Consider the following 19,028-nt stretch of genomic DNA (forward strand, 5'->3'; position numbering starts at 1 on the left):
ACACAGTGAGAGGTTTTGTCTGGGAAAACAGGCATTTTCCTCTTAGCACGTGCTATTGGGCCGATTTACAGCCAGCTGAGGCCAAATGACAAGCCGGATTTTAAGTGCCAGTTTGGGTTTTGGCAGCACCTGGTTGTCCTTAACCACTTCCCATCTGGGCCATTTGCCCCCTTCCTGACCAGGCCTAATTTTGCAAAACTGACATATCTCACTTCATGTGGTAATAACTTTGGAACGCCTTTATTTATCCAAGTCATTCAGAGATTGTTTTCTCGTGACACATTGTACTTCATGATAGTCATAAATTTGAGTCAAAATATTTCACCTTTATTTATGAAAACATCCCAAATTTACCCAAAAATTTGAAAAATTCGCAATTTTCTAAATTTCTATTTCTCTGCTTTTAAAACAGAAAGTGATACCTCATAAAATATTTATTATTTAACATTCCCCATATGTCTACTTTATGTTGGCATCATTTTGGAAATGTCATTTTATTTTTTTAGGACGTTAGAAGGCTTAGAAGTTTAGAAGGAATTCTTCAAATTTTTAAGAAAATTGCCAAAACCCACTTTATAAGGACCAGTTCAGGTCTGAAGTCACTTTGTGGGGCCTACATAGTGGATACCCCCATAAATGACCCCATTGTAGAAACTACACCCCTCAAGTTACTCAAAACTGATTTTACAAACTTTGTTAACTCTTTATGCGTTCCACAAGAATTAAAGGAAAATGGAGATTAAATTTTTAAATTTCACTTTTTGGGCAGATTTTCCATTTTAATCCAATTTTTTCTTTAACACATCGATGGTTAACAGCCAAACAAAACTCAATATTTATTACCCAGATTCTGCGGTTTACAGAAACACCCCACATGTGGTCATAAACTGCTGTATGGGCACACGGCAGGGCGCAGAAGAAAAGGAACTCCACATGGTTTTTAGATGCCATGTCCCATTTGAAGCCCCCTGATGCACCCTTACAGTAGAAACTCCCAAGAAGTGACCCCATTTTGGAAATTAGGGGATAAGGTGCCAGTTTTATTAGTACTATTTTTGGGTACATATGATTTTTTGATCATTTGATCATTCATTATAACACTTTATGGGGCAAGGTGACCAAAAAATTGGTTGTTTTAGCACAGTTTCTATTTATTTATTTTTACAGCGTTCACCTGAGGGGTTCAGTCAAGTGACATTTTTATAGAGCAGATTGTTACGGACGTGGCGATACCTAATATGTATACTTTTTCTCATTTATTAAAGTTTTACACAATAATAGCATTTTTGAAACAAAAAAATTATGTTTCAATGTGTCCATGTTCTGATAGCTATAGTTTTTTTTATTTTTTGAGAGATTTTCTTATGTAGGGGCTCATTTTTTGCGGGATGAGGTGACGGTTTTATTGGTACCATTTTGTGGGACATACACGTTTTTGATCACTTGGTGTTGCACATTTTGTGATGCAAGGTGACAAAAATTGCTTGTTTTGACACATTTTTTTTTAATTTTTTTTACGGTGTTCATCTGAGGGGTTAGCTCATGTGATATTTTTATAGAGCTGGTTTTTACGGACGTGGCAATACCAAATATGTCTATTTTATTTTTTCTATTTTAATTTTTTTTTTTATTATTCCTTACTTGGGGACCTTTTTCTTTTTACATGTGAAACTTTTTATTTTACATAGTAACATAGTAACATAGTACATAAGGCCGAAAAAAGACATTTGTCCATCCAGTTCGGCCTGTTATCCCGCAAGTTGATCCAGAGGAAGACCCCTCTCTAGTAGCTATAGCCTGTAATATTATTAAGCTCCAGAAATACGTCCAGGCCCCTCTTGAATTCCTTTATTGTACTCACCATCACCACCTCCTCAGGCAGAGAGTTCCATAGTCTCACTGCTCTTACCGTAAAGAATCCTTTTCTATGTTTGTGTACAAACCTTCTTTCCTCCAGGCGCAGAGGATGTCCCCTCGTCACAGTCACAGTCCTGGGGATAAATAGCTGATGGGATAGATCTCTGTACTGACCTTTGATATATTTATACATATTAATTAGATCTCCCCTCAGTCGTCTTTTTACTAAAGTGAATAACTCTAATTTTGATAATCTTTCAGGGTACTGTAGTTGCCCCATTCCAGTTATTACTTTAGTTGCCCTCCTCTGGACCTTCTCCAGCTCTGCTATGTCTGCCTTGTTTACAGGAGCCCAGAACTGTACACAGTACTCCATGTGTGGTCTGACTAGCGATTTGTAAAGTGGTAGGACTATGTTCTTATCACGGGAATCTATGCCCCTTCTGATGCAACCCATTATCTTGTTGGCCTTGGCAGCAGCTGCCTGACACTGGTTTTTGCAGCTTAGTTTGCTGTTTATTAAAATTCCTAGATCCTTTTCCATGTCCGTGTTACCGAGTGTTTTACCATTTAGTATGTACGGTTGACTTGCATTTTTCCTTCCCATGTGCATAACTTTACATTTATCAGTGTTAAACCCCATCTGCCACTTATCTGCCCAAGCCTCCAGTCTATCCAGATCCCTCTGTAGTAGTATACTGTCCTCATCAGTGTAAATTACTTTACACAGTTTAGTGTCATCTGCGAAAATTGATACTTTACTATGCAAGCCTTCTACAAGATCATTAATAAATATATTGAAGAGAATAGGGTCCAATACTGACCCCTGAGGTACCCCACTAGTGACATTTTATTTTATTTTTTTCAACCCTTTATTTTTTTTTACACTTTTCGTCCCCCATAAGGTCATACAAGACCTCTGGGGAACATTTGTTTCACTTTTTTTTTTTTTTTTTCACTGTTGATTTCTCCTGTAACGTGGGGCTGACATAGTAGCCCCAGTTACAGAAGAAATGCACCCCCCAGAGAGGCTGTACAGCGTGATTCTGCGCTGTACAGCCTCAGAGCAGGGCTGATCGAGGTCTCTGTAAGACCTCACAGCTCCTGCACGCTCCGGTCCCCGCTGTGTCTGCAGCGATCCGGAAGGCAGGGACACCTGGGCACTGTCCCTGCCTTATCTCTGGGTTGCCCTGCTGTCACTGACAGCGGGCAACCCGATCAGCAGCTGCATGATTAGCGTGCAGCTGCTATTTCTGAAAGGACGTTTTAAAACGTGCTTTCAGAAACAGAGGTCCACCCATAGGACGTTTATATCCTATGGGCGGACTTAAAGCGGTTAAATAGGCAGCTGGGCTCAGAAGCCATGTCTCTGTGTTGGGATCTAAGAGCCTTGTGTCTGAATGAAGGCTTGCTACCTGTTTGGCATGAAAATAGGTTGGTGCTGCTACGGTCAATGACTCTTTGAGACAGAATTGCTGCATGATGTGAATTACCACCGCAAGGTGACTTTGTTTGATTATGACTGCTTGTTTTGTCACTTGCCTAAAGTGTGAATAAAACACTAGTAGCCATGCCAGGGTACTGCAGGTCCTGGGTACTGAACCATGCCAGGATACTGAACCATACCCGGGTACTGCAGGTCATCTCATTCAAATAAATGGGAGCTGAGCTTTAGTACACTGGTGCCCAGTAGTACACATTGTACTAAGCTTGGATGTAGGATATCGAATGAGAATAGGATAGTTAATTGCTATCCTGATGATAGGTCATTACTATTTCTAGCCCATAGAACCTCTTTAATGAAAAAATAGTCAAAATACAGAGTAGTCTTGATTGAATCCACCTTTTATGCTAAGTCCAACTATTGGTGTACAATCTCAAACTTTGGTCATTTTTGAGTAGAGTGCATATTCACGTTATTCTCAATATTAACACTGACTTCTTTTTTGTCACAGCAGCTCATCAATAATGTGGGTACATGTCCTTATATTGGCCCTTCAGCCCCTTCCTACACATACCTTTTATATTTTGAATGATGAAGACAGCGCATCTTAGGCTGATATCATATAAGCCACCATTTAGTGCACAAAAACAGCAAAGGTTCAATTAGGCCCCTTTCACACGGGCGAGATTTCCGCGCGGGTGCGATGCGTGAGTTGAACGCATTGCACCCGCACTGAATCCTGACCCATTCATTTCTATGGGGCTGTTCACATGAGCGGTGATTTTCATGCATCACTTATGCGTTGCGTGAAAATCGCAGCATGCTCCTCTTTGTGGTGCGATAATCCACGCAATGCAGGCCCCATAGAAGTGAATGGGGTTGCGTGAAAATCGCAAGCATCCGCAAGCAAGTGCAGATGCGGTGCGATTTTCACGCATGGGTTCTAGGTGACAGTCTATTCACGGTATTATTTTCCCTTATAACATGGTTATAAGGGAAAATAATAGCATTCTGAATACAGAATGCATAGTATAATAGTGCTGGAGGGGTTAAAAATAATAAAAAAGTTAACTCACCTTCTCCTCTTGATCGCGTAGATCCTGGTCTGTTCTTTAGCTGTGGGCTGAATGACCTGTGGTAATGTCAGATCACATGCTCCATCACCATGATCTACGCGATCAAGAGGAGAAGGTGTGTTAACTCTTTTATTATTTTTAGCCCCTCCAGCACTATACTATGCATTCTGTATTCAGAATGCTATTATTTTCCCTTATAACCATGTTATAAGGGAAAAAAATACAATCTTCAGAAGATCAATCCCAAGCCCGTACTTCTGTGAAGAAGTTCGGGTTTGGGTACCAAACATGCGCGATTTCTCTCACGCGAGTGCAAAACGAATTACAATGTTTTGCACTCGCGCGGAAAAATCGCGCATTTTCCCGCAACGCACCCACCTCTTATCCGGGCAAAAAACATGACGCCCGTGTGAAAGAGGCCTTACCCTTCATCTCTCTGAGAACTAAGCACTTGGGCTGACTATGAAAGTGGCTGTCCAGTTTACAACCAGTGCCACAGATTAAACTGAGCACTGTATATGACACTTTGTAATATTTTGTTGTACAGCAAGTTGGCACAAGGTCACAATCAGTGTATCCGTGGATATGTGTACATAATGATGACTATATGGACTTGCATTATAAAAAAAAAAAAGTCCTTATATTGTGGCCACTTAGGCCTCTTGCACACAAACATATTTTCATTGCGTTTCTGTTCAGTTTTATTTGTGGACCATATATGGAACCATTCATTTTAATAGGTCTGCAAAAAAATAACGGAAGATACTCTGTGACCAATCTGTTTCTGTATTGCTGTTCCATAAAAAAAATTACGGACAAGGATAGTACTGTTCTATTAGGGGCCAGATGTTCCGTTTCACAAAATACGGAATGCACACGGATGTCATCCGTATTTTTTGTGGATCCTTTTTTGCGGACCAAAAAATATATACGGTCATATGCAAAAGGCCTTAATGACATCTAGTGCAATTACGCTATTTTTTGGATTTAAACAAAACCCTGGGAGTGGTTATGTTAACGCCAGTTTTACCACTTTTCTGGCATAAATTATGGTAAATGTGTTGGACTGTGATTGCCTCAACTCTTTTAGTAAGGTATGTCTACTTATAAAGTGGACTTGGCAAGCCTTGAAAAGTGAAAAGTTGCAAATTTTTGCACAAAATGCAATGTGTGTGAACAATTGTGCGCGAGTATACCTGGTTTCTGAAACAAAATCAAAGAGCACATTTTGCATGGAAGTTGTTGAACATGTTTTGAACATTTTTATGAAAGGCATATTAATATATTCAAGAAACACTTTAAATACTAAAATTGCATTAAATTTGATGTATACATTTGAGAATATACTTCAGGTTTAAAAAGGTTTCCTCATCACAAACATTTCTGAAATATTGATGGGATAAAGCTACAAATGTTTGATGAGTGACCCCTGTGACCCTCTCTGACCCCAAACTTGAAAAATAGGATACGAGATACATGTTGAAAAATTAGGGTATCCACTTAATAGTATTCCTTATCTCTCATTAGACTTCACTGGAGACTAATTGTCCATATATGACCAGTTATCTTCCAGGTATGGGCACTCATTCATGAGATTTTAATGTTCCCAAAGGCTGAGTCAACAAAGCTCAGGATATTATTATTTTTATTATTAAGGTTTTATTGCATGTATCTGACCTACAACTTTTGGGTATCACTGGTATTTCTTACATTGTGATCAGAGTCAAAACCATTAGATTGCAGTGTACTCTAATTCAAGATCCCAAGGGCATGGGGAAATTAGCAGGATTTTATGAAATGAGAAAGGCTTTACTTACTTCTGAGTATTTTAAGTTTAGTGATTTCCTCCTTTGAAATTTTAGCCCCATCATTTTTTTTCCAGGTAACTTTGCACTTGACATCACCCTTGTCCCCTAAGCTCATTTTACTGATACTCAGGGACACATCTCCTGCAGATTTGGATATTTCCACCCTTTTTCTGAACTCAACGAGTGGGATGTGGTCTTGTGACTCAATGCGATGAATGATGACTTTATGGTCTAAAACCCACTCGACCTCCACCACCTCATAATCTTTGGATGGTGTGTAAGTGCAGGGAATGTCCACTGAGAGACCACGTACTCCTGTCACAATCTTCTTCATGTTTATGGAAAGGTCACAATTAGCTGTTCAGGGACAAAATATTAATTTGTTTTAAGTAAGAAAAAACCTCAGGAGACAATGTGAAGAAAAATTTTCATCTGCAGTATACATGATTGATATGTTGTGCAGTACAAAGAACATTAACATTTATCTTGGCTCAAGTGGAGCCTACGTTCTAGGTTCTCTGTGTCAAGTATAGACACAGAGACCTATACCATGGGAAGCAAACTGACCTGGAGCTATGACGACTGTGATCAGATGTGGACTGATTAATTCCAATAGGGCTGTAAATTATGCGGACAGCACACCGTGTGTTGTCTGCATCCATATGACCGTTCTGTGGTCCGGCAATTAAGATAGAGCATGTCCTATTTTTCTCCATTTCATTAACAAAATTAGGCATTGTTAAAATGGGGTGTGCAAAAAGTGCAGGATGCACATGAACTACATTGTTATCTTGTGGATCCACAATTTGTGGACCGCAAAATATATGCTGTAGTGTGAATATGCCCTTACATTGACATTGGTACAAGAGTGCCTGGAAGAAAACCAGCTAGTCTCTGCTTTTACATATTACATCTTCTTTACATATTTTCATTTAGCAAATTTCGAAAGAAGACCTTGATTACATATGCCAAAGGATAAACAAAACTAAGCAGTAGGTCTTAAACATACGTTATATTTAAAAGGAATGTCAAAATTTTAACTTTACGACATTTGAAATCTGTGATGATTAATTCCTTACTAATATATATATATATATATATATATATATATGTGTGTGTGTATTGTGGGGATCAGCTCAAACAGTGACTTTAGGTGTCATTTAAACAATAGTCTTTTATTTTGTTCAAACACAGCTTTAACAAATGCTCGTTTACTTCAGCGGGTAAACACAAAGAAACACAGTTCATATGAAATGGTCTAACTCACAGTCCTCTGTAGTTCCAGAGTTCCACCACCCGCTGGAGAGGGGGGAAAAAGATTAGGCCACAGCAGGCTTATCCACAGCAACACCCCACACAGCTTTACTTCCAGACTAGGAACCACACCCCCAGCTCTTCTGGGATTCCTGGCTTAAATAGGCCAGCCAACACCTGGCCTGGATACGTGGGAGTAGTCATCCCACCCTAGTCTTTGACTACTCCAATGAAACCCTGCCCGGATCAGCTGCAGCTAGCAGCTAAACTACCTCTAGCAACTGTCAAAAACCTAGGGTTACTGACGAAACATTACCGGTCATTTCACTGAGGCCAGGCACCTCGGTGACACGTATCTATCATCTATTATGGCACCTTGTGCCTTCTCACAGTATATATACAGTGGATATAAAAAGTCTACCCTGTTAAAATGTCAGGTTTCTGTGATATAAAAAAAAGAGACAAATATAAATAATTTCAGAACTTTTTCCACCTTTAACACCTTAAGGACCGAGCTCATTTTCACCTTAAGGACCAGGCCATTATTTGACTAGTGTCACTTTATGTGGTGATAACTTTAAAACGCTTTGACTTATCCAGGCCATTCTGAGATTGTTTTTTTTCGGCACATATTGTTATTCATTGACACTGGTAAAATGAAGTAAAAAAAATACATTTTTATTTATAAAAATGCCAAATTTACCAAATTATTTTTAAAAATTGCAAATTTCCAAGTTTCAATTTCTCTACTTCTATAATACATAGTGATACCTCCAAACATAGTTATTACTTTACATTCCCCATATGTCTACTTCATGTTTGCATCATTTTGGGAATGATATTTTATATTTTGGGGATGTTACAAGGCTTAGATGTTTGGAAGCAATTCTTGAAATTGTTCTGAACTTTTCAAAAACCCAATTTTTAGGGACCAGTTCAGGTCTGAAGTCACTTTGTGAGGCTTATATAATAGAAACCACCCAAAAATTACACCATTCTAGAAACTACACCCCTCAAGGTATTCAAAACTGATTTTACAAACTTTGTTAACCCTTTAGGTGTTCCAAAAGAATTAATGGAAAATAGAGATACAATTTCAAAATTTAACTTTTTGGGCAGATTTTCCATTTTAATATTTTTTTTCCAGTTACAAAGCAAGGGTTAACAGCCAAACAAGACTCAATATTTATGACTCTGATTCTGTAGTTTACAGAAACACCCCATATGTGGTCGTAAACCACTGTACGGGCACACGGTAGAAGAAACGAGACAGTGAACTTTACGTCCAACGTATGGACCTTAGAGGGCGCACTGACACTACCGGTCGTAGACAGTATTTGGGTTTCAGCAATTTTTTGCTTTATTCATAGACAACGCATTTCGGGGTACTAGGGACCCCTTTATCAAGTCTAGAGGGTGGGTTAAAAAAAGGGGGACACATATATGGAAAGACACAATACAGGTGTATCCATCAATATGAAGAAACAATAATATGATGATAAATATAGAAGGATATATAAAAAATATACGTATTTGTATATAGATATAAATACATGTATGGATAAAAATAGAAAATGATCAATGCTGACGTATAAAAATATATAAAATACAATTATGAGCTACAGATTTTTTTCCATCTAAAATTCATAATGGATATTACATATACATGGAGGCTTGTGGTTTAAAAGACCAGAAAAAATACATATATATAAAATTATTCTAATCACCATTGTCGCATATATTTTGAGCATAGTAGTTTTGGAGACCAGTGGTAAATGATTGTCCGCTGCTGAAGTGAAAAACTACTATATTGTGCCAGGACTATAGCTAGTGACTAGTATTGTTGCAAACAGAACAAGAAGCTAGGGGGATATGAATAAATAAATAAAATATTTATATACATACATAACCTTTGTAAGGAACAGGTCACACACCTTTGAAGACAGTCAAGTACGTGTTTTAGATAAGGAGGCCGATTGGTACAAACGAGGCGTGAAGGAGGCCATCTACGTAAAAATGGAGAAGCCAAGCTTGAATAGAAGTGCCCCCCACATACAATGCTGTCTTGACACCTTTTTCTGGGAAGTCTTTATCACCTACTGACTCCAATTAGGATAATGGATTCAACACCTTTGACCCAATTCTGGGTATAATTACCAGATGTGGATTCAGTTACATATTTATTCCCAGAATTTTTGTACAATCACTCAGAATTGAGAAAGCTAGTTGGAAGAACGAGTGAAACATTTTCAAGAAATCTACAGTACGTCCAGTTGCCTTGAATTATTCTTTACAGATATTTACCATGACCTGGATAAATGAGAACCTTCACAGACGTATATACATACATGTTCATTCATTTATTTATTTATTTATTTATTCATATCCCTCTAGCTTCTTGTTCTGTTTGCAACAATACTCAAATATTTGTTAATCTTCAGCTATACTCTGGTCCTAATGAGAAAATATATATATACTTCTTCCTTTTTTAGAACATGACACAAAACTAGCATGCAGGGAGTGCAGAATTATTAGGCAAATGAGTATTTTGACCACATCATCCTCTTTATGCATGTAGTCTTACTCCAAGCTGTATAGGCTCGAAAGTCTACTACCAATTAAGCATATTAGGTGATGTGCATCTCTGTAATGAGAAGAGGTGTGGTCTAATGACATCAACACCCTATATCAGGTGTGCATAATTATTAGGAAACTTCCTTTCCTTTGGCAAAATGGGTCAAAAGAAGGACTTGACAGGCTCAGAAAAGGCAAAAATAGTGAGATATCTTGCAGAGGGATGCAGCACTCTTAAAATTGCAAAGCTTCTGAAGCGTGATCATCGAAAAATCAAGCGTTTCATTCAAAATAGTCAACAGGGTCGCAAGAAGCGTGTGGAAAAACCAAGGCGCAAAATAACTGCCCATGAACTGAGAAAAGTCAAGCGTGCAGCTGCCAAGATGCCACTTACCACCAGTTTGGCCATATTTCAGAGCTGCAACATCACTGGAGTGCCCAAAAGCACAAGGTGTGCAATACTCAGAGACATGGCCAAGGTAAGAAAGGCTGAAAGACGACCACCACTGAACAAGACACACAAGCTGAAACGTCAAGACTGGGCCAAGAAATATCTCAAGACTGATTTTTCTAAGGTTTTATGGACTGATGAAATGAGAGTGAGTCTTGATGGGCCAGATGGATGGGCCCGTGGCTGGATTGGTAAAGGGCAGAGAGCTCCAGTCCGACTCAGACGCCAGCAAGGTGGAGGTGGAGTACTGGTTTGGGCTGGTATCATCAAAGATGAGCTTGTGGGGCCTTTTGGGGTTGAGGATGGAGTCAAGCTCAACTCCCAGTCCTACTGCCAGTTTCTGGAAGACACCTTCTTCAAGCAGTGGTACAGGAAGAAGTCTGCATCCTTCAAGAAAAACATGATTTTCATGCAGGACAATGCTCCATCACACGCGTCCAAGTACTCCACCGCGTGGCTGGCAAGAAAGGGTATAAAAGAAGAAAATCTAATGACATGGCCTCCTTGTTCACCTGATCTGAACCCCATTGAGAACCTGTGGTCCATCATCAAATGTGAGATTTACAAGGAGGGAAAACAGTACACCTCTCTGAACAGTGTCTGGGAGGCTGTGGTTGCTGCTGCACGCAATGTTGATGGTGAACAGATCAAAACACTGACAGAATCCATGGATGGCAGGCTTTTGAGTGTCCTTGCAAAGAAAGGTGGCTATATTGGTCACTGATTTGTTTTTGTTTTGTTTTTGAATGTCAGAAATGTATATTTGTGAATGTTGAGATGTTATATAGGTTTCACTGGTAAAAATAAATAATTGAAATGGGTATATAATTGTTTTTTGTTAAGTTTCCTAATAATTATGCACAGTAATAGTCACTTGCACACACAGATATCCCCCTAAAATAGCTAAAACGAAAAACAAACTAAAAACTACTTCCAAAAATATTCAGCTTTGATATTAATGAGTTTTTTGGGTTCATTGAGAACATGGCTGTTGTTCAATAATAAAATTAATCCTCAAAAATACAACTTGCCTAATAATTCTGCACTCCCTGTAGATCCGCCTAGGTGATGTGTCTAGTCCTGGCACAATATAGTAGTTTTTCACTTCAGCAGCGGACAATCATTTACCACTGGTCTCCAAAACTACTATCCTCAAAATATATGCGACAATGGTGATTAGATTAATTTTATATATATATATATATATATATATATATATATATATGTATTTTTTCTAGTCTTTTAAACCACAAGCCTCCATGTATATGTAATATCCATTATGAATTTTAGATGGAATTTTTTTTTTTTTCATATATATATGTAGCTCCTAATTGTATTTTTATATATTTTTATACGTCAGCATTGATCATTTTCTATTTTTATCCATACATGTATTTATATCTATATACATATGTGTATATTTTTATATTTTTTATATATCCTTCTATATTTATCATCATATTATTGTTTCTTCATATTGATGGATACACCTGTATTGTGTCTTTCCATATATGTGTCCACCTTTTTTTTAACCCACCCTCTAGACTTGATAAAGGGGTCCCTAGTACCCCGAAACGCGTTGTCTATGAATAAAGCAAAAAATAGCTGAAACCCAAATACTGTCTATGACCGGTTGTGTCAGTGTGCCCTCTAAGGTCCATACGTTGGACGCAAAGTTCACCGTCTCGTTTCTTCTACCGTTACCCGAGTGGCAGGGTGGACGAATCTAGGCTGCACTAGCCGTTGAAATTCTCTGTTTTTTGGTCTTCATTGTGTTTTTTTCCAGTTACAAAGCACGGGTTAACAGCCAAACAAAACTCATTATTTATGGCCCTGATTCTGTAGTTTACACACCCCATATGTGGTCGTAAACTGCTGTACGGGCACACGGCAGGGCGCAGAAGAAAAGGAATGCCATACGGTTTTTGGAAGGCAGATTTTGCTAGACAGTTTTTTGGGACACCATGTCCCATTTGAAGCCCCCCTGATGCACCCCTAGAGTAGAAACTCCAAAAAAGTGACCCCATTTTATAAACTACAGGATAGGGTGGAAGTTTTGTTGGTACTAGTTTAGGGTACATATGATTTTGGTTGCTCTATATTACACTTTTTGTGAGGCAAGATAACAAGAAATAGCTTTTTTGGCACCGTTTTTTTTTTCTTATTTGCAACATTCATCTGACAGGTTAGATCATGTGGTATTTTTATAGAGCAGGTTGTCACAGACGCGACAATACCTAATATGTATGCAATTTATTTATTTATGTAAGTTTTACACAATGACTTCATTTTTGAAACAAAAAATATATGTTTTAGTGTCTCCATAGTCTGAGAGCCATAGTTTTTTCAGTTTTTGGGCGATTATCTAAAGTAGGGTCATTTTTTGTCGGATGAGATGACGGTTTTATTGGCACTATTTTGGGGTGCATATCACTTTTTGATCGCTTGCTATTACACTTTTTGTGACATAAGATGACAAAAAATGGCTTTTTTTACACCATTTTTTTTTACAGTGTTCACCGGAGGGGTTAGGTCATGTGATATTTTTATAGAGCCGGTCGATATGGACGCGGCGATACCTAATATGTATACCTATATTTTATTTATGTAAGTTTTACACAATGATTTCATTTTTGAAACAAGAAAAATCATGTTTTAGTGTTTCCATAGTCTAAGAGCCATAGTTTTTTCAGTTTTTGGGCGATTATCTTGGGTAGGGTATGATTTTTGCGGGATGAGATGATGGTTTGATTGGCGCAATTTTGGGGTGCATATGACTTTTTGATCGCTTGCTATTACACTTTTTGTGATGTAAGGTGACAAAAAATAGTTTATTTAGCACAGTTTTAATTTTTTTTTTTTTACGGTGTTCATCTCAGGGGTTAGCTCATATGGTATTATTATAGAGCTGGTCGATACGGACGCGGTGATACCTAATATGTATCTTTTTTTCTATTTATATAAGTTTTACACAATAATATCATTTTTGAAACAAAAAAAAAATCATGTTAGTGTCCCCATGTTTTTTTTTTTTTTGGGCCATTGTCTCCTGTAGGGGCTCATTTTTTGCAGGATGAGGTGACGGTTTTATTGGTACTATTTTGGTGTACATGCGACTCTTTTGATCACTTTTATTACCTTTTTTGGGAAGGTGGGCAAAATTTCAATTTCCTTATAGTTTTTATTTTTTTATTTTTATGGTGTTCTCCATGCGGGGAAAGTAACATGACCGTTTTATAGATCAGGTCGTTACAGACGCTGCGATACCTAATATGTGTAGTGTATTTTATTTTTTAAAATTGTATTCAGTGATAAATGTGTTTTTATTGTCTTTACTTTTTTTCACATTTTTTTTTACTTTTTTTGGACCCAGACCCACTTGGTTCTTGAAGATCCAGTGGGTCAGATGTCTGTATAATACAGTACAGTACACTATATAGGGTACTGTACTGTATTTTACTTACACTGTCTGAACAGATCTATGCCCTGACTTAACCCTTTCCATACAGCAGGAAAGGGTGAAACGGCTGACATTGCACCAATGTCAGCCGTTTATACCAGAGTGTCAGCAATGTGCTGACACTCTGGTATACCACTGACCACCAATGAATATTCAGCACTGTCAGCACTGCCGCAAACTCCCGCACTGCCCACAACCCGCCTCCCTGCACCCCACCGACATATCATTCAGGGGTGCAGGGGGGGATCTGCGGATCAGAAACTACATCTGAATTGACCTGCGGTTTGCAGCGATCACCGATATGGGTGGGGGGGTCACAGTACACCCTGGGTGCCTGGCTGTGTGTAACAGCCGACAATCACTGCTGTCACCATGTCTGCAGACATGGTGACAGTTTAATGCCAGGACGAGTATACTCGTCCTGGAGCGCTAAGTGCCAGTGCTCCAGGACGAGTATACTCGTTCTGGGTCCTAAACATGTTAATGTGACCTATAAACTGTACAACTCAATTGAAAAACAAACTGAAATCTTTTAGGTAGAGGGAAGAAAAAATATAAAAATTAAATAATATGGTTGCATAAGTGTGCACACCCTTAAACTAAGACTTTGTTGAGGCACCTTTTAGATTTTATTAGAGCACTCAGTCTTTTTGGGTATGAGTCTATCAGCATGGCACATTTTGACTTGGCAAGATTTGCCCACTCTTCTTTGCAAAACCACTCCAAATCTGTCAGATTGCGAGTGCATCTCCTGTGCACAGCCCTCTTCCGATCACCCCACAGATTTTCAATCGGATTCAGGTCTGGGCTCTGGCTGGGCCATTCCAAAACTTTAATCTTCTTCTGGTGAAGCCATTCCTTTGTTGATTTGGATGTATGCTTTGGGTTGTTGTCATGCTGAAAGATGAAGTTCCTCTTTATGTTCCGCTTTCTAGCAGAAGCCTGAAGGTTTTGTGCTAATATTGACTGGTATTTGGAACTGTTCATAATTCCCTCTAGCTTAACTAAGGTCCCAGTTCCAGCTGAAGAAAAACAGCCCCAAAGCATGATGCTGCCACCACCATGCTTCACTGTGGATATGGTGTTCTTTTGTTGATGTGCAGTTTTGTTTTTGCGCCAAACATATCTTTTGGAATTAACCTTGGTTTCATCAGACCATAACACCTTTTCCCACATGCTTTTGGGAGACTTCAGATGTATTTTTGCAAAATATAGCATGGCTTGGATGTTTTTCTTCGTAGGAAAAGGCCTTCGTTTTGCCACTCTTCCCCATAACCCAGACATATGAAGACTACGGGAGACTGTTGTCACATGTACCACACAGCCAGTACTTGCCAGATATTCCTACAGCTCCTTTAATGTTGCTGTAGGCCTCTTGGTAGCCTCCCAGACCAGTTTTCTTTTCGTCTTTTCGTCAATTTTGGAGGGACGTCCAGTTCTTGGTAATGTCACTGTTGTGCCATATTTTCTCCACTTGATGATGACTGTCTTCACTGTGTTCCATGGTATATCTAATGCCTTAAAAATTATTTTGTACCCTTCTCCTGACTGATGCCTTTTAACAATGAGATCCCTTTGATGCTTTGGAAGCTCTCTGTGGACCATGGCTTTTGCTGTGGGAAACTACTAAGAAAATTTCAGGAAAGACCAACTAGAGCAGCTGAACTTTATTTGGGGTTAATGAGAGGCACTTTAAATGATTGCAGGTGTATGCTGACTCCTATTTAACATGATTTTGAATGTGATTGCTTAATTCTGAACACATCTATATCCCCAGTTATAACACATTATTTTAGTTTTTTTTTTTGTTTTCTTCCCTCTACCTAAAATATTTCAGTTTGTTTTTCAATTGAGTGGTACAGTTTATAGGGTGGAAAAGTTCTGAAATGATTTATCTTTTTCAATTTTTTTTACAGCACAGAAACCTGACATTTTAACAGGGGTGTATAAACTTGTTATATCCACTGTATGAATATATATATATATATATATATATATAGTGATTGGGGAACTGTGGATTATTCCCCACTTTATAGCCTACTCTTTGCATAGAGTTAAAGGGGTTATCCAAGTTATTGCTTTGTTCTTCCTATGTTCCTAACTAAGCAAATGTAACAGCTTTCCAATTCACTCACTTTATCTCCAGTGGCTGGTTTCTCAGATTTCACTGAGGGTCACATAACCTGTGATGTTAGCTTCTCTCCCTGCTCTGATAAAGGTCGTTTACAAGCCTGTAAACGAGACGTCACTGTGCAGGCCTTGCCCCCCCCCCCCCCCCCCTTCACTGCCGTCTACTCTCTGCTAGGATTCTTAACACCTTCAGCTGCACAGCTCTGCAGGCAGTGAGAAGATAATGCTGGGCACTGGAGTTGATATACTAGAGAGAGCATTGCACAAGAAGGTAGGGGGAAGATCCTATGTATGTTAGCAGTGTCATTATACAGATGGGACATGTAGTCCTACACATACAACATGCTGCAGAGTCTCCCAGCACTCAGGGCAGCTCTTGTATCCACTCCCTTAGCAGTGTCATTTTACAGCTGGGACTTGTAGTTCTACACATACAACATGCTGCAGAGTCTCCCAGCAGGCAGACATGTGACTCAGGGCAGCACTTGTAGCCACTCCCTTAGCAGTGCAGGGGGTGGGGCAGAGATTGTTTTTATTGCATGTAAACAAAGGGCCAGAAAAGAACCAGGGAAATGAGGAAATATATATATATATATATATATATATATATATATATATTTTATTTTATTTTTTTTGCATAAAACTTGCTTAGCTCAGTTATGTATCAGATTTTCAGGGCTATATATTATTTTTTTTCATAACTCGGACAACCCCATTAAGTTATACCTTTATAGCTGCCGTCATCCAACACTGGGGGGCTTTAAATGGTTGTTCCTCAAATTACACGTATCCTCGGCCTATACACAGGATAGGGGATAAGTGATCACTGTGGATTTTTTCCTATATTGATGATTGTCTATTAATGTCACCTTTGGTAAAACACAAAAAATGTTCTCCGATCCTTTGTAAATACAATAAATCATGTGCCAGTTCTTTGATTGACCACATGTGTATTTGCATATGTAAATGAGATCACCTTAAAGCTGAATTAAGCCAATTTAATTAACCTCTCAATCTCTCATTATAGGAGGGACCTATGTTTCTGTTCAGTTCACATGTATACAGGCTGCTGTACAGAGATCCTTAAAGAGACAGTGCACTATTTAATTTCAATGGGGTTGCCTCACTTCAGTAAATGGCATTTATCATGCAGAGAAAGTTAATACAAGGCACTTACTAATCTTTTGTCATTGTCCATATTGCCTTATTTGCTGGCTGGATTTATTTTTCCATCTTATTATAAACTGCCCCTTAACAGGGGTTGGTGTTTTTTTTCCTCTATTGTGCAAGCATGGTCACTGCTGGTGGATTGCTTAATCAACTTGACAGGCAAACTGCGCCTACTTTCTCACCCACTTTTTAAAACTGAAGTACATGCAAAAAATGCAAAATGTTGTAACATTTTTGAGCAAATAATTGGAAATCCCAAATTGGTAACTTTTTGAAGCCACAATTCTGGAGAGCAAGGGTTGCTAAATCTTCTTATATTTTCAATATTCTGAATGAGCTTTAATATTTTTTTGAAAATATAATTATATAATAAAATATAGGAAAATTAACCAGCCCAGCTCACATAACTTTTTTTTACGGGAACTATACAAGCATGGTAATTCTTTTTATGTATAAACAGGTATTTCCCAATGAAATAGAACCATCTTGCTAGCACCATCTTGTAGAAGTGGCTCCCTATCAGTTAAAGTCTCACTTTTTACCAAGTTTTGAGACATGACAAGGGAAAATGCCTAAACCACATATCCATTCGTAGACAGTTGTTTTCTAGTGCTTGCCCTCATCAGCATGGAGTAGGATTCACATTATTTTCTCATGTAGCTTTGCTTATAAGTGAACATACATAGCTGGTCTCTATAAGGAGATCTAGCACTCTGCTAAGCGTTTTATGTACACATCAACATTGTGCACCATAACAGCTCTGGTTAATAGAAAGATAGATATGAGTAGAAATTCGTATTATAGTAGAAAAAGAAATGAAGAATGATGGATAAAATCTGAGAACAGATTTCACATCAGCAGAGTTCATGTGAAATGTGTTCTTAAATACATTCTGCATTGTAATCCATAAGGACACTTTATTAAAAGGTATTTTGGGGAAACCAAATGTAAAAATGCCTTTTTGGCAATGTGGAAGTAATATAGAATGTTTGAGATGCACCTTAAAAACTCCTAGGTCCGATGAAAACACTGTAACAGCAACCCAATCTACAATATGCCATTTATAATACTGGTGTCTTCTTAAGTAGAGTAGGGGTCATCAAAGCACCAGGAGAGTGGGAGACAGCTGTGGGACTTATCTCATAAGACGGGAACACAAATGAGGTAAGATTTAATGATAATTCTTTGAAAAGGTTATATATTCTATGAGGAACACAGCTTTACAAAGAAAATACCTAGAAAAAAATCTGTAAGCACCTGGCTAGTTTACTGGAAAAGCATAACGAAATTGTGACTCACCATTTCTGCCTGAAAAGCAAATAACAAACATAAGGAGCCACTTGATATGCCCCATAACCAAGTCATCTTCCATGCTTCTTCTTTGCAAGTTATAAACTGCAATGACAAGAAGGAGATCATTTCCTTTTTGACTTTCTATGTATTCCATATTAAGGTTGCAGTGAGACAACTTCCTTCCCTTTTCTAATTTCTAATAAAATAGCACATCTATGCATATTTAATATCTATTACAAAATATGGGACACTCATGATCTTTACCTCTACCGTGACCAGTGCCATGTATTTTTGAATTTTTTAAATTGATGACTGATGTATTACCCAGGACAATTGAGCAAGAGATTGTCAGGAGGGAAGAGTTCCCTAGTTCCCTTCCAGCTATTGCTCTCTAGCTAGCGGAGGCGACCGATGCTATTACATACAGCAATTTCCTCTGCAGCATGGGGAGAATCGATCACTATGCCATCATTAATCCCCATACTGTCTAGTGGTTTTCCTGCGGCAGATC

General features: G+C 38.4%; 1 protein-coding gene across 3 annotated transcripts in view; it reads right to left on the reverse strand.

Moving 5' to 3' along the window:
* Positions 1-18,607, reverse strand: part of LOC122946230 — a 191,602-nt gene extending 172,995 nt beyond the window's left edge. The window contains exon 1 of one of the 3 annotated variants that reach the window (XM_044305683.1): positions 18,524-18,607. The gene's annotated coding sequence lies outside the window, so the exon portion shown is untranslated. Of the gene's footprint in view, positions 1-6,194; positions 6,316-18,523 lie in introns of those variants that run through there. The other 2 variants (XM_044305682.1, XM_044305685.1) reach the window with 2 other exon arrangements.
* Positions 18,608-19,028: the final 421 nt, after the last annotated feature.

The sequence above is a fragment of the Bufo gargarizans genome, chromosome 9, assembly GCF_014858855.1.
Source record: "Bufo gargarizans isolate SCDJY-AF-19 chromosome 9, ASM1485885v1, whole genome shotgun sequence".
In the NCBI taxonomy this organism is placed as follows: Eukaryota; Metazoa; Chordata; class Amphibia; order Anura; family Bufonidae; genus Bufo; species Bufo gargarizans.